Source organism: Dendrobates tinctorius, unplaced genomic scaffold (assembly GCF_039654945.1).
Source record: "Dendrobates tinctorius isolate UK_male_01 unplaced genomic scaffold, ASM3965494v1 ptg000584l, whole genome shotgun sequence".
NCBI classification, from domain to species: Eukaryota; Metazoa; Chordata; class Amphibia; order Anura; family Dendrobatidae; genus Dendrobates; species Dendrobates tinctorius.
In genome coordinates this window covers 279,432-292,701 of record NW_027362242.1, presented here as the reverse complement: position 1 = coordinate 292,701, position 13,270 = coordinate 279,432, and the positions used below count along the sequence as shown (strand labels likewise).

General features: G+C 43.1%; 3 non-coding genes and 1 pseudogene across 3 annotated transcripts; all 4 read right to left on the bottom strand.

Annotated features, from left to right (window-relative positions):
* Positions 1 to 1,200: 1,200 nt before the first annotated feature.
* Positions 1,201 to 1,391, bottom strand: LOC141078631 (U2 spliceosomal RNA). Its single transcript, XR_012228018.1, has one exon. It is a non-coding gene; the product is annotated as a U2 spliceosomal RNA (small nuclear RNA).
* A 1,572-nt stretch (positions 1,392 to 2,963) lies between these two features.
* On the bottom strand, positions 2,964 to 3,154 carry LOC141078630 (U2 spliceosomal RNA). Its single transcript, XR_012228017.1, has one exon. It is a non-coding gene; the product is annotated as a U2 spliceosomal RNA (small nuclear RNA).
* A 1,569-nt stretch (positions 3,155 to 4,723) lies between these two features.
* Positions 4,724 to 4,894, bottom strand: LOC141078673 (U2 spliceosomal RNA; annotated as a pseudogene).
* Positions 4,895 to 11,780: 6,886 nt separating this feature from the next.
* On the bottom strand, positions 11,781 to 11,971 carry LOC141078629 (U2 spliceosomal RNA). Its single transcript, XR_012228016.1, has one exon. It is a non-coding gene; the product is annotated as a U2 spliceosomal RNA (small nuclear RNA).
* Between the last annotated feature and the right edge of the window lie 1,299 nt (positions 11,972 to 13,270).

The window sequence follows — 13,270 nt, the reverse complement described above, 5'->3', positions numbered from 1 at the left end:
TTTAGCTGCGGTGTACAGTACCATTCATTTGAATGGGTAAAAAAAAACGCTGTGCCGACGCTGCGGAAAAAAACGCGCGGATTTGCTGCGGTTTTGAATCCGCAGAAAGAATTGCATGTCAATTCTTTCTGTGGAAAACGCTGCGGGTTCCTATCTCCACCATTGTGGAGATAGTGAATCCGCAGGACCAAACCGCAGGCAAAACCGCAGATAATCCGCAGGTCTTTGGACCTGCGGATTATCTGCGGTTTTTGCTAAATCCGTGCGGATTAATCCGCAGCGGAATCCGCAGCGTGTGAACGTGGCCTAACTCTCCTGGTGCCAGATATTGTAACCAGGAGGCGAGCATGGCCCACCTGTCTGCTCAGGCTCACTCAGCAGACTGAAGCTGAATACTACTGCGCAGCTGCTACAGACTGTGGGCTGCCCATTGTGACACGTGGTCCCATTGTGAGACGTGGTCGAACACATCCAAGCATTGTGTGCTATGAATGGCATGATTCCTATCACAGTGTTCCATGGATGGACACATCCTATTTACTGCAGGCAAGCAGCGCACCTAGCTGCTGCTGCTGCTGCTACAAGCCACTAGAATACCGTCCGTCTGTCAGACAGGTGGACGTAGGCAGAACATTCAAATAACTCGCCAGATAAATCGTTGCTTTTCCATTTTATTCATATATGAATTAATTCAAAATTGAACAGTAAATTTCAAAGTTGGAAGGCCACAAGAGGGGGACAATGTTTCAAAAATGAAGCGACATATCATTGCATGAGGGATGTGGTAGGAATTGAATGCTTGAATTAAGACTGGGGAAGTTCTGAGGCGAAGGGGCTGCAGGCCTTGTAGCAGGTGGGTGTGCAGAAATGTAGCTATCCAAAGCCAAACACATTACTGCAGCTTGTCACACCTATACCTACCAAACAGCAAAGGCCAAGATAGATCGTTATTTTACGGACACATTGAATACAGTGCAATGCCTCCCATATAGCGGTGAATAAGAGTAGTAGTAGTAGTAGTAGTAGTAGAAGAGTTGGTCAAGTTAAATCAAGGCTAAGGAATTGGAAATGTGCAACTTGGACCAAGAAAAACTAATTGCAGAGCGGCGACATTGGAAAAAAGCATTCAAATCATGCTTTGAAAACACTACTTGCTTATCCCGATTTCAATTCAATCTGTCTTTGGAAACCGCTTAAGAGAGTGAGTGCACCATTCCCAGAGAAACTGCCATACTGGGCTGATACGTGGAGTGAAGTGAGCAAGCTCTTTTTCCATCTCCCTGTTCTAAAAATCCATTTAATATATGGTCCCCAGATAGGGGACGTATCAGATATTAAACTGATAAGAACAGATACTACACTTGATCTTAGCCAAAAGGCCGAGAAGCGATAACCAGAAATGGTTTGCCGCTTGCAAGGCCACAGGGCTTAAGACAGGCACCCATTGTGGAGAATGACACAGACACCACCCTGAGGAAGACATTCAAACCAAGTCTGGGCGCATAACAAAAGCGCAGGCGGCTGTTTTTTTTTTTTTTTTTTTCCCCCCAGGATTCCACTCCACGCGCTTTTAATTTGCATAGGCCAACCCCTTTTTTGTTAGGCCACCCTCCCCTCACGGTCAAACGCGCTTCAGTACTAGGAAAGAGGCCAGAGGAGCACTGCTCCTACACCGCCCCCTCTACTACCCTCCCTAAATGAAAGGTCTTGCTTTAAGGCTGTGTGCACACGCTGCGGATTGGCCGCTACAGACACGCAGCAGTTTTAGCTGCGGTGTACAGTACCATTCATTTGAATGGGTAAAAAAAAACGCTGTGCCGACGCTGCGGAAAAAACCGCGCGGATTTGCTGCGGTTTTGAATCCGCAGAAAGAATTGCATGTCAATTCTTTCTGTGGAAAACGCTGCGGGTTCCTATCTCCACCATTGTGGAGATAGTGAATCCGCAGGACCAAACCGCAGGCAAAACCGCAGATAATCCGCAGGTCTTTGGACCTGCGGATTATCTGCGGTTTTTGCTAAATCCGTGCGGATTAATCCGCAGCGGAATCCGCAGCGTGTGAACGTGGCCTAACTCTCCTGGTGCCAGATATTGTAACCAGGAGGCGAGCATGGCCCACCTGTCTGCTCAGGCTCACTCAGCAGACTGAAGCTGAATACTACTGCGCAGCTGCTACAGACTGTGGGCTGCCCATTGTGACACGTGGTCCCATTGTGAGACGTGGTCGAACACATCCAAGCATTGTGTGCTATGAATGGCATGATTCCTATCACAGTGTTCCATGGATGGACACATCCTATTTACTGCAGGCAAGCAGCGCACCTAGCTGCTGCTGCTGCTGCTACAAGCCACTAGAATACCGTCCGTCTGTCAGACAGGTGGACGTAGGCAGAACATTCAAATAACTCGCCAGATAAATCGTTGCTTTTCCATTTTATTCATATATGAATTAATTCAAAATTGAACAGTAAATTTCAAAGTTGGAAGGCCACAAGAGGGGGACAATGTTTCAAAAATGAAGCGACATATCATTGCATGAGGGATGTGGTAGGAATTGAATGCTTGAATTAAGACTGGGGAAGTTCTGAGGCGAAGGGGCTGCAGGCCTTGTAGCAGGTGGGTGTGCAGAAATGTAGCTATCCAAAGCCAAACACATTACTGCAGCTTGTCACACCTATACCTACCAAACAGCAAAGGCCAAGATAGATCGTTATTTTACGGACACATTGAATACAGTGCAATGCCTCCCATATAGCGGTGAATAAGAGTAGTAGTAGTAGTAGTAGTAGTAGAAGAGTTGGTCAAGTTAAATCAAGGCTAAGGAATTGGAAATGTGCAACTTGGACCAAGAAAAACTAATTGCAGAGCGGCGACATTGGAAAAAAGCATTCAAATCATGCTTTGAAAACACTACTTGCTTATCCCGATTTCAATTCAATCTGTCTTTGGAAACCGCTTAAGAGAGTGAGTGCACCATTCCCAGAGAAACTGCCATACTGGGCTGATACGTGGAGTGAAGTGAGCAAGCTCTTTTTCCATCTCCCTGTTCTAAAAATCCATTTAATATATGGTCCCCAGATAGGGGACGTATCAGATATTAAACTGATAAGAACAGATACTACACTTGATCTTAGCCAAAAGGCCGAGAAGCGATAACCAGAAATGGTTTGCCGCTTGCAAGGCCACAGGGCTTAAGACAGGCACCCATTGTGGAGAATGACACAGACACCACCCTGAGGAAGACATTCAAACCAAGTCTGGGCGCATAACAAAAGCGCAGGCGGCTGTTTTTTTTTTTTTTTTTTTCCCCCCAGGATTCCACTCCACGCGCTTTTAATTTGCATAGGCCAACCCCTTTTTTGTTAGGCCACCCTCCCCTCACGGTCAAACGCGCTTCAGTACTAGGAAAGAGGCCAGAGGAGCACTGCTCCTACACCGCCCCCTCTACTACCCTCCCTAAATGAAAGGTCTTGCTTTAAGGCTGTGTGCACACGCTGCGGATTGGCCGCTACAGACACGCAGCAGTTTTAGCTGCGGTGTACAGTACCATTCATTTGAATGGGTAAAAAAAAACGCTGTGCCGACGCTGCGGAAAAAACCGCGCGGATTTGCTGCGGTTTTGAATCCGCAGAAAGAATTGCATGTCAATTCTTTCTGTGGAAAACGCTGCGGGTTCCTATCTCCACCATTGTGGAGATAGTGAATCCGCAGGACCAAACCGCAGGCAAAACCGCAGATAATCCGCAGGTCTTTGGACCTGCGGATTATCTGCGGTTTTTGCTAAATCCGTGCGGATTAATCCGCAGCGGAATCCGCAGCGTGTGAACGTGGCCTAACTCTCCTGGTGCCAGATATTGTAACCAGGAGGCGAGCATGGCCCACCTGTCTGCTCAGGCTCACTCAGCAGACTGAAGCTGAATACTACTGCGCAGCTGCTACAGACTGTGGGCTGCCCATTGTGACACGTGGTCCCATTGTGAGACGTGGTCGAACACATCCAAGCATTGTGTGCTATGAATGGCATGATTCCTATCACAGTGTTCCATGGATGGACACATCCTATTTACTGCAGGCAAGCAGCGCACCTAGCTGCTGCTGCTGCTGCTACAAGCCACTAGAATACCGTCCGTCTGTCAGACAGGTGGACGTAGGCAGAACATTCAAATAACTCGCCAGATAAATCGTTGCTTTTCCATTTTATTCATATATGAATTAATTCAAAATTGAACAGTAAATTTCAAAGTTGGAAGGCCACAAGAGGGGGACAATGTTTCAAAAATGAAGCGACATATCATTGCATGAGGGATGTGGTAGGAATTGAATGCTTGAATTAAGACTGGGGAAGTTCTGAGGCGAAGGGGCTGCAGGCCTTGTAGCAGGTGGGTGTGCAGAAATGTAGCTATCCAAAGCCAAACACATTACTGCAGCTTGTCACACCTATACCTACCAAACAGCAAAGGCCAAGATAGATCGTTATTTTACGGACACATTGAATACAGTGCAATGCCTCCCATATAGCGGTGAATAAGAGTAGTAGTAGTAGTAGTAGTAGAAGAGTTGGTCAAGTTAAATCAAGGCTAAGGAATTGGAAATGTGCAACTTGGACCAAGAAAAACTAATTGCAGAGCGGCGACATTGGAAAAAAGCATTCAAATCATGCTTTGAAAACACTACTTGCTTATCCCGATTTCAATTCAATCTGTCTTTGGAAACCGCTTAAGAGAGTGAGTGCACCATTCCCAGAGAAACTGCCATACTGGGCTGATACGTGGAGTGAAGTGAGCAAGCTCTTTTTCCATCTCCCTGTTCTAAAAATCCATTTAATATATGGTCCCCAGATAGGGGACGTATCAGATATTAAACTGATAAGAACAGATTTTTTTTTTTTTTTTTTTTTTTTTTTTTTTTTTTTTTTTTTTTTTGTTTTTTTTTTTTTTTTTTTTTTGTCTCTCTCAGATTTCTTATTGAAATGTTTCATGTCTTTCATATTCCATAGGATTAAGACAAAAACCAAGAAATCATCATCGTGAGTCACAAGTAAGTAAAACACATGAAATTACATTAAGACCGACATATTACATATTAAGAACCTTATTCCAATCTTTCTGTTTCCACAATCTTTCTGCTTCCTCTACTCCTAGGTCTTTCCTATCCTTCCAATAATATGTAAATAAATAACTAAGCCCAAGCTGTGTACAATCATTTACGGATAATGCGGTCCTCTTAAACAGTAAAATATTCCTACATTTCCATAAGGCCATCTTCATCACAGACAATATTAACCAGACATTTTTAAAATCAATATTTCTTATCCCAATACCATAAAATACCAGATTGAAATCAAAAAACCTAAGACCACTTAAAACACCCACCAAAGAACTGATCTTTCTCCACACTTGTTGTGCAAAAACGCAATTCCAAAAGATATGTAAACATGTCTCATCCTCTATACATCCATCTCTCGGACACTGAGCATTCTTCACTAGTCCTCTTCTATGATTAAAATCCTTGGTGGGGAGACACTTTTTCACAATGCTCCACAACAAATCTTTTTGTTCATTTAGCACAAAAGGCACATTAGCCCGTAGCCATATTTCTTTTGATGCTTGGGATGAAAATTGATCTATTGTACAAGTAACACTTTTATTCTCTAAAAACTTTAAGATTTTCCTATGATTAATTAAAACATCCTTTCCTACATTTGCTAGATTCAATTCTCTCATTATCCTTTCTAAAATTAAGTAATGCTCTGAGGGTATCCATCTATGGGGCTTCTTCAACTCCAACACACACCATTTATACTTTCTAATAAAAAACCCACAATTATATGTCACAATAGATTTCAGATTTGATTCCGCTCCAACCAGAACATTAAAACACAAGGATAAGTATTTACAATATAAAAACCTTCTAATATCTGGGAAGTTCCTTCCTCCATCCTCCTTCTTTCTATATAACTCCTCTCTTCTAACTCTTTCCATCTTTGTGCCCCAGAAAAAATTAAAACACTCTTTAATAATTTTCTTCATCACTGAGTCTGGGGGCATAAAAACAATGGCGACATATAAAATCAAGGGTAAAAGAACTTGTCTTATTACTAAAATCTTCCCCTCCATCGACAGGCATCTTAATCTCCACAGACTAATCTTTTTTCTTACACGCTCCAAGAGTGATTCCCAATTTTTTACATTCCCACAATTAAATGAAAAAAACACCCCTAAAATTTTCAACTCTGGAACCACTACAAGCCTACATCGCCCATCAATGTTAAAACCTCCAATTAATAAGACCCCTGATTTTTCAAAATTAACCTTAAAACCTGAAGCCCCTCCGAACCATTCTGCTGTCCTTAAGACTCTATTAAAACTCCTCATACACCTCACAAAAATTGTAACATCATCCATGTATGCAACGAGTTTTACAGGCACATTATTATTTCCCGGTAAAAACACACCATCCACCACCTTATCGTTCCGGATAGTACTTAAAAGGGGTTCTATTGCACATATAAATAAAATAGGAGATAGCGGACAACCCTGTTTAACTCCACAACATACCTTAATATTCCCAGATAAAAAACCATTTACAGACACCTTACAAAATGACAAATCATACAAACACTTAATACGGTTAATAAATTCTCCCGGGCAACCAATTTTCTTTAAAACTTCAAATAAAAAACAATGCGATACTCTGTCATAGGCTTTCTCAAAATCAAATGTAATTAATGCCAACTCCTGTCCCCTCTCCTTAAAATCCCATATCACATCTCTAACCATTAAAAGTGAATCAGTAATTTTCCTCCCAGGAACAGCACAAGATTGATCATCCCCAATGACCAGAGCAATCACCTTTTTTAAACGATTTGCCAAGACTTTTGCATAAATTTTATAGTCACTATTAAGAAGAGTTATAGGTCTCCAATTTTTAATAAGACTTTTCTCCCCCTTTTTAAAAAGCAACACAACCAAACCCTCCGCCCATGAACCTGGAATACAAAATGAAGACATCACTGTATAAAACAATTCAAAAAGGTCTTCTTTTAAAAAGCTCCAAAAGGTTTTATAAAATTCTATAGGCAAACCGTCCATACCCGGGGTTTTAGAGTTCGCAAAACTTTTGATTGTTTCCCATAACTCCTTAACCGTAAAATCACTAATTAAAAACGTCTTTTCTTCCTCGGAAAAAAAACACTTCAAATTATTCAAAAAATAATCCCTTAGAGAAACATCACTCCTTTTCTCAGAAAATAAGTCACTATAAAATTCTTCCACTTTCTTAATCTTCCCCTCCAACTCGCCTTCACCTTCCACATTATCCATAAAATCTTTTTTCCCAACTATTTTTTTAAAGAAAAAATTAGAACATTTTTCATTTTCTTCCAAAATTCTCACTCTGGCATTAAAAATGATCTCCTTCCCTTTCTCATGTAAGTTCTTTTGTATTTGATTTTTAACGCACTCAATATCTTCATCCAGATTAACCCCATTATTCCTAAGCGTGTAAAAACATTGTAACCTTGCATTCAATAAACGATATTGTTCTCTTTTCTCTCTAGCTTTCCTTCTACCCACCTTAATAAAAAATAATTTAGTTTCTCTTTTAAAAAACTCCCACCACTTAAAAAAATCCTTAAAACACTTCTTCCTCAAGCACAATTTTTTATAAAATGTATGAAACTCTGAAATTACTTTCTTGTCATCTAAAAGAGAAGTGTTCAACTTCCAATGTGTGGGTTTTCTATTTTCAATTCCCTTACATCCTACTACACATCTTATTAACTTATGATCTGAGAAACAACTTATTTCAGACTTAAAAGAATCACATTTAAAATGGGTAGACACAAAAAAATAATCAATTCTAGACCGGGCTCTATTACTTGACCATGTTGCTTCTTCATCCCTGTTTCTCCCACAAGCAACCCAGACATCTTGTAAATTGCAAGCCGATATAACCCCGTTTAAAAAAGTAACTGAACTGTCCTTTTTGCTATTTATATGACAATTAAAATCCCCACTAACAATTATCGGCTCTGACCCTGTTAAAAACAGCTGCAAGATTTCAAATAATTCACGCCTTCTACTTTTAGCAGGATAAGCATACACACAAAAGCACTTGATTGACAGGTTAGATTTTTTAACCACTACTTTTAAAATCCGCCCCGGGTATATCTCCTCATAATCCACAATATCCCAATGTTGACTACACAAAAAACCGACGCCGTCACTCTTGTGCTCATTACCTCCTGAGAAAATCGCTTTCCCACTCCAATGTTCTTTAAAAAAATCATAATTAACAGATTTCCTTAAATTGCATTCCTGTAAGAAGACAAAATCCATATTTTCCAATTCTAAAAAATTATATAAAGCTACTCTTTTTTGTTCATTGTTTAACCCCTGAACATTCAGGGAAGCAAAGTGAATCATCTTCGACTATTAATCTTAGGGCAATCCCCTCCGCCCTCGTCTTCTGAAGAAAATTCTGCAATCTCTAGCTCATCAGAACTAGAAACTGCAAAGTCCCCTGCTAAATCCACAACTTCTTTTTCTATAGCCTTCACTTTCCCTCCACATACCATAACCTCATCTTCTTCTACCACTGCCCTTCTTTTCAGTGTTTCCCCCGAGCAATCCATCGAGTCCTGAACACGCGACGGACCCACAGACAGGGACCCAGCAGTCAAACTCTCTCCCAAGGGTGAGGTTCTATCTTTCTCCTTACACACATCCTCTACTTGCAACTTCCCATCATTTAACTTTGTATCACCTTGTGTGTTAGATGATTTACTTCCTGGGGGACAAACTTGCACCATTTTCCCCAGTCCTGCCAGCACGGCTTCTTTCTTTAGATTGCCCTTTGCTCCTCCCACCAGCACTTGCTCCTTTTGTTCTTCTTTCTTCTGATCTTCCTTCTTCTGATCTTCCTTCTTCTGATCTTCCTTCTTCTGATCTTCCTTCTTCTGATCTTCTCTCCTCCTACATTCTTCTAATAATATCATCCGATCCCTCTCCTCTTTCTTCATTCTTTCTTCGTCCTCCATTTTCCTACTTCTCTCCTCCTTCTTCTCCGCTTTCCTCTCTTCCTTTTTCTTCTTTTTTTCTTTTACCACTTCTTCCACACCCTTATCTTTCCTCTCCTCTTCCTCTACCACATTCATGCTTGGCTCATCCGCAACTTCCTCCGCCTCCTGTTGCTGATTCCCAGGTGCCGTATCCATGTCTTCATCAGTCTTCTTTTTTGGGCAATTCCTCCCCAAATGATCTGATCCTGGACATTCGAAACACTTTTTGCATGCATCATCAGTATGCCCATACCTCCGACATGCTCTACAATAGGCAGGCATTCCTGAAAAAAATAAATACCCACGGCTACGGTTTATAAAAACAACCGGCGGGGGTCTGGCTACACCGCCATCTTCCAGCGGGTCCTTCCTGAAACTCACCAGATAAACCCGCTTTCCATTCCATACTCCAAAATCAGTTCTTCCTTTCCCCTTCTCGATCACCTTATCACAATAAGTTTTGAGAAAGGCAATGACCTGATCGTCTCCGATGAAAGGGCTGAACATATGGATAGTCAAAGTTCTCATTGAAAATTGAAAGGAGGGAATTACTTTAACTCCCTCAAACAGCGGATTCTCCCTATTTTCTTCATAGAGAGAAAAAACTCGCTCACACTGGGAGATGCTTGTAAGTGTTACATCATAAAAACCCCGAGAAAAAAAACTTTGAAAACAATAGTAGTCTTCTCTTTCAATTTTCAAAAAACTACAGAGTCTCTCATGAACAAAACTGGTATCCTTCTCTTGCCTGAATTCAGCAGATATCACAAACCTAATTGTGTCCTTGAGAGGATACTCCTCATAAAAATAGTCATTGGGGTTTGCACTCCCTCCACTGTTCCTACCTCCAGTATTCCTCCTGGACTCCATCTCCAACTCTTTTTTTCTTTCCACAGATGAAATAAGGAAGAAAAAGTTACTTGGATCGCCAAACGTCCCTGGATTCCGGTCCTTCCAACTGCCCACCACTCCACGAAGAAGAATTCGTCCACCAGCGAGAAAAGGTAATCCCTGCTTCAGTCCCTACTCCCAATAGCAGCAATTGGGTAATCACCCAAAAGGCCAAGAGCAGCAACCTCCACACAGATCACCTTTAGCCTAATGACGAGACCCGTTACAGATCTTAGCCAAAAGGCCGAGAAGCGATAACCAGAAATGGTTTGCCGCTTGCAAGGCCACAGGGCTTAAGACAGGCACCCATTGTGGAGAATGACACAGACACCACCCTGAGGAAGACATTCAAACCAAGTCTGGGCGCATAACAAAAGCGCAGGCGGCTGTTTTTTTTTTTTTTTTTTTCCCCCCAGGATTCCACTCCACGCGCTTTTAATTTGCATAGGCCAACCCCTTTTTTGTTAGGCCACCCTCCCCTCACGGTCAAACGCGCTTCAGTACTAGGAAAGAGGCCAGAGGAGCACTGCTCCTACACCGCCCCCTCTACTACCCTCCCTAAATGAAAGGTCTTGCTTTAAGGCTGTGTGCACACGCTGCGGATTGGCCGCTACAGACACGCAGCAGTTTTAGCTGCGGTGTACAGTACCATTCATTTGAATGGGTAAAAAAAAACGCTGTGCCGACGCTGCGGAAAAAACCGCGCGGATTTGCTGCGGTTTTGAATCCGCAGAAAGAATTGCATGTCAATTCTTTCTGTGGAAAACGCTGCGGGTTCCTATCTCCACCATTGTGGAGATAGTGAATCCGCAGGACCAAACCGCAGGCAAAACCGCAGATAATCCGCAGGTCTTTGGACCTGCGGATTATCTGCGGTTTTTGCTAAATCCGTGCGGATTAATCCGCAGCGGAATCCGCAGCGTGTGAACGTGGCCTAACTCTCCTGGTGCCAGATATTGTAACCAGGAGGCGAGCATGGCCCACCTGTCTGCTCAGGCTCACTCAGCAGACTGAAGCTGAATACTACTGCGCAGCTGCTACAGACTGTGGGCTGCCCATTGTGACACGTGGTCCCATTGTGAGACGTGGTCGAACACATCCAAGCATTGTGTGCTATGAATGGCATGATTCCTATCACAGTGTTCCATGGATGGACACATCCTATTTACTGCAGGCAAGCAGCGCACCTAGCTGCTGCTGCTGCTGCTACAAGCCACTAGAATACCGTCCGTCTGTCAGACAGGTGGACGTAGGCAGAACATTCAAATAACTCGCCAGATAAATCGTTGCTTTTCCATTTTATTCATATATGAATTAATTCAAAATTGAACAGTAAATTTCAAAGTTGGAAGGCCACAAGAGGGGGACAATGTTTCAAAAATGAAGCGACATATCATTGCATGAGGGATGTGGTAGGAATTGAATGCTTGAATTAAGACTGGGGAAGTTCTGAGGCGAAGGGGCTGCAGGCCTTGTAGCAGGTGGGTGTGCAGAAATGTAGCTATCCAAAGCCAAACACATTACTGCAGCTTGTCACACCTATACCTACCAAACAGCAAAGGCCAAGATAGATCGTTATTTTACGGACACATTGAATACAGTGCAATGCCTCCCATATAGCGGTGAATAAGAGTAGTAGTAGTAGTAGTAGTAGTAGAAGAGTTGGTCAAGTTAAATCAAGGCTAAGGAATTGGAAATGTGCAACTTGGACCAAGAAAAACTAATTGCAGAGCGGCGACATTGGAAAAAAGCATTCAAATCATGCTTTGAAAACACTACTTGCTTATCCCGATTTCAATTCAATCTGTCTTTGGAAACCGCTTAAGAGAGTGAGTGCACCATTCCCAGAGAAACTGCCATACTGGGCTGATACGTGGAGTGAAGTGAGCAAGCTCTTTTTCCATCTCCCTGTTCTAAAAATCCATTTAATATATGGTCCCCAGATAGGGGACGTATCAGATATTAAACTGATAAGAACAGATACTACACTTGATCTTAGCCAAAAGGCCGAGAAGCGATAACCAGAAATGGTTTGCCGCTTGCAAGGCCACAGGGCTTAAGACAGGCACCCATTGTGGAGAATGACACAGACACCACCCTGAGGAAGACATTCAAACCAAGTCTGGGCGCATAACAAAAGCGCAGGCGGCTGTTTTTTTTTTTTTTTTTTTCCCCCCAGGATTCCACTCCACGCGCTTTTAATTTGCATAGGCCAACCCCTTTTTTGTTAGGCCACCCTCCCCTCACGGTCAAACGCGCTTCAGTACTAGGAAAGAGGCCAGAGGAGCACTGCTCCTACACCGCCCCCTCTACTACCCTCCCTAAATGAAAGGTCTTGCTTTAAGGCTGTGTGCACACGCTGCGGATTGGCCGCTACAGACACGCAGCAGTTTTAGCTGCGGTGTACAGTACCATTCATTTGAATGGGTAAAAAAAAACGCTGTGCCGACGCTGCGGAAAAAACCGCGCGGATTTGCTGCGGTTTTGAATCCGCAGAAAGAATTGCATGTCAATTCTTTCTGTGGAAAACGCTGCGGGTTCCTATCTCCACCATTGTGGAGATAGTGAATCCGCAGGACCAAACCGCAGGCAAAACCGCAGATAATCCGCAGGTCTTTGGACCTGCGGATTATCTGCGGTTTTTGCTAAATCCGTGCGGATTAATCCGCAGCGGAATCCGCAGCGTGTGAACGTGGCCTAACTCTCCTGGTGCCAGATATTGTAACCAGGAGGCGAGCATGGCCCACCTGTCTGCTCAGGCTCACTCAGCAGACTGAAGCTGAATACTACTGCGCAGCTGCTACAGACTGTGGGCTGCCCATTGTGACACGTGGTCCCATTGTGAGACGTGGTCGAACACATCCAAGCATTGTGTGCTATGAATGGCATGATTCCTATCACAGTGTTCCATGGATGGACACATCCTATTTACTGCAGGCAAGCAGCGCACCTAGCTGCTGCTGCTGCTGCTACAAGCCACTAGAATACCGTCCGTCTGTCAGACAGGTGGACGTAGGCAGAACATTCAAATAACTCGCCAGATAAATCGTTGCTTTTCCATTTTATTCATATATGAATTAATTCAAAATTGAACAGTAAATTTCAAAGTTGGAAGGCCACAAGAGGGGGACAATGTTTCAAAAATGAAGCGACATATCATTGCATGAGGGATGTGGTAGGAATTGAATGCTTGAATTAAGACTGGGGAAGTTCTGAGGCGAAGGGGCTGCAGGCCTTGTAGCAGGTGGGTGTGCAGAAATGTAGCTATCCAAAGCCAAACACATTACTGCAGCTTGTCACACCTATACCTACCAAACA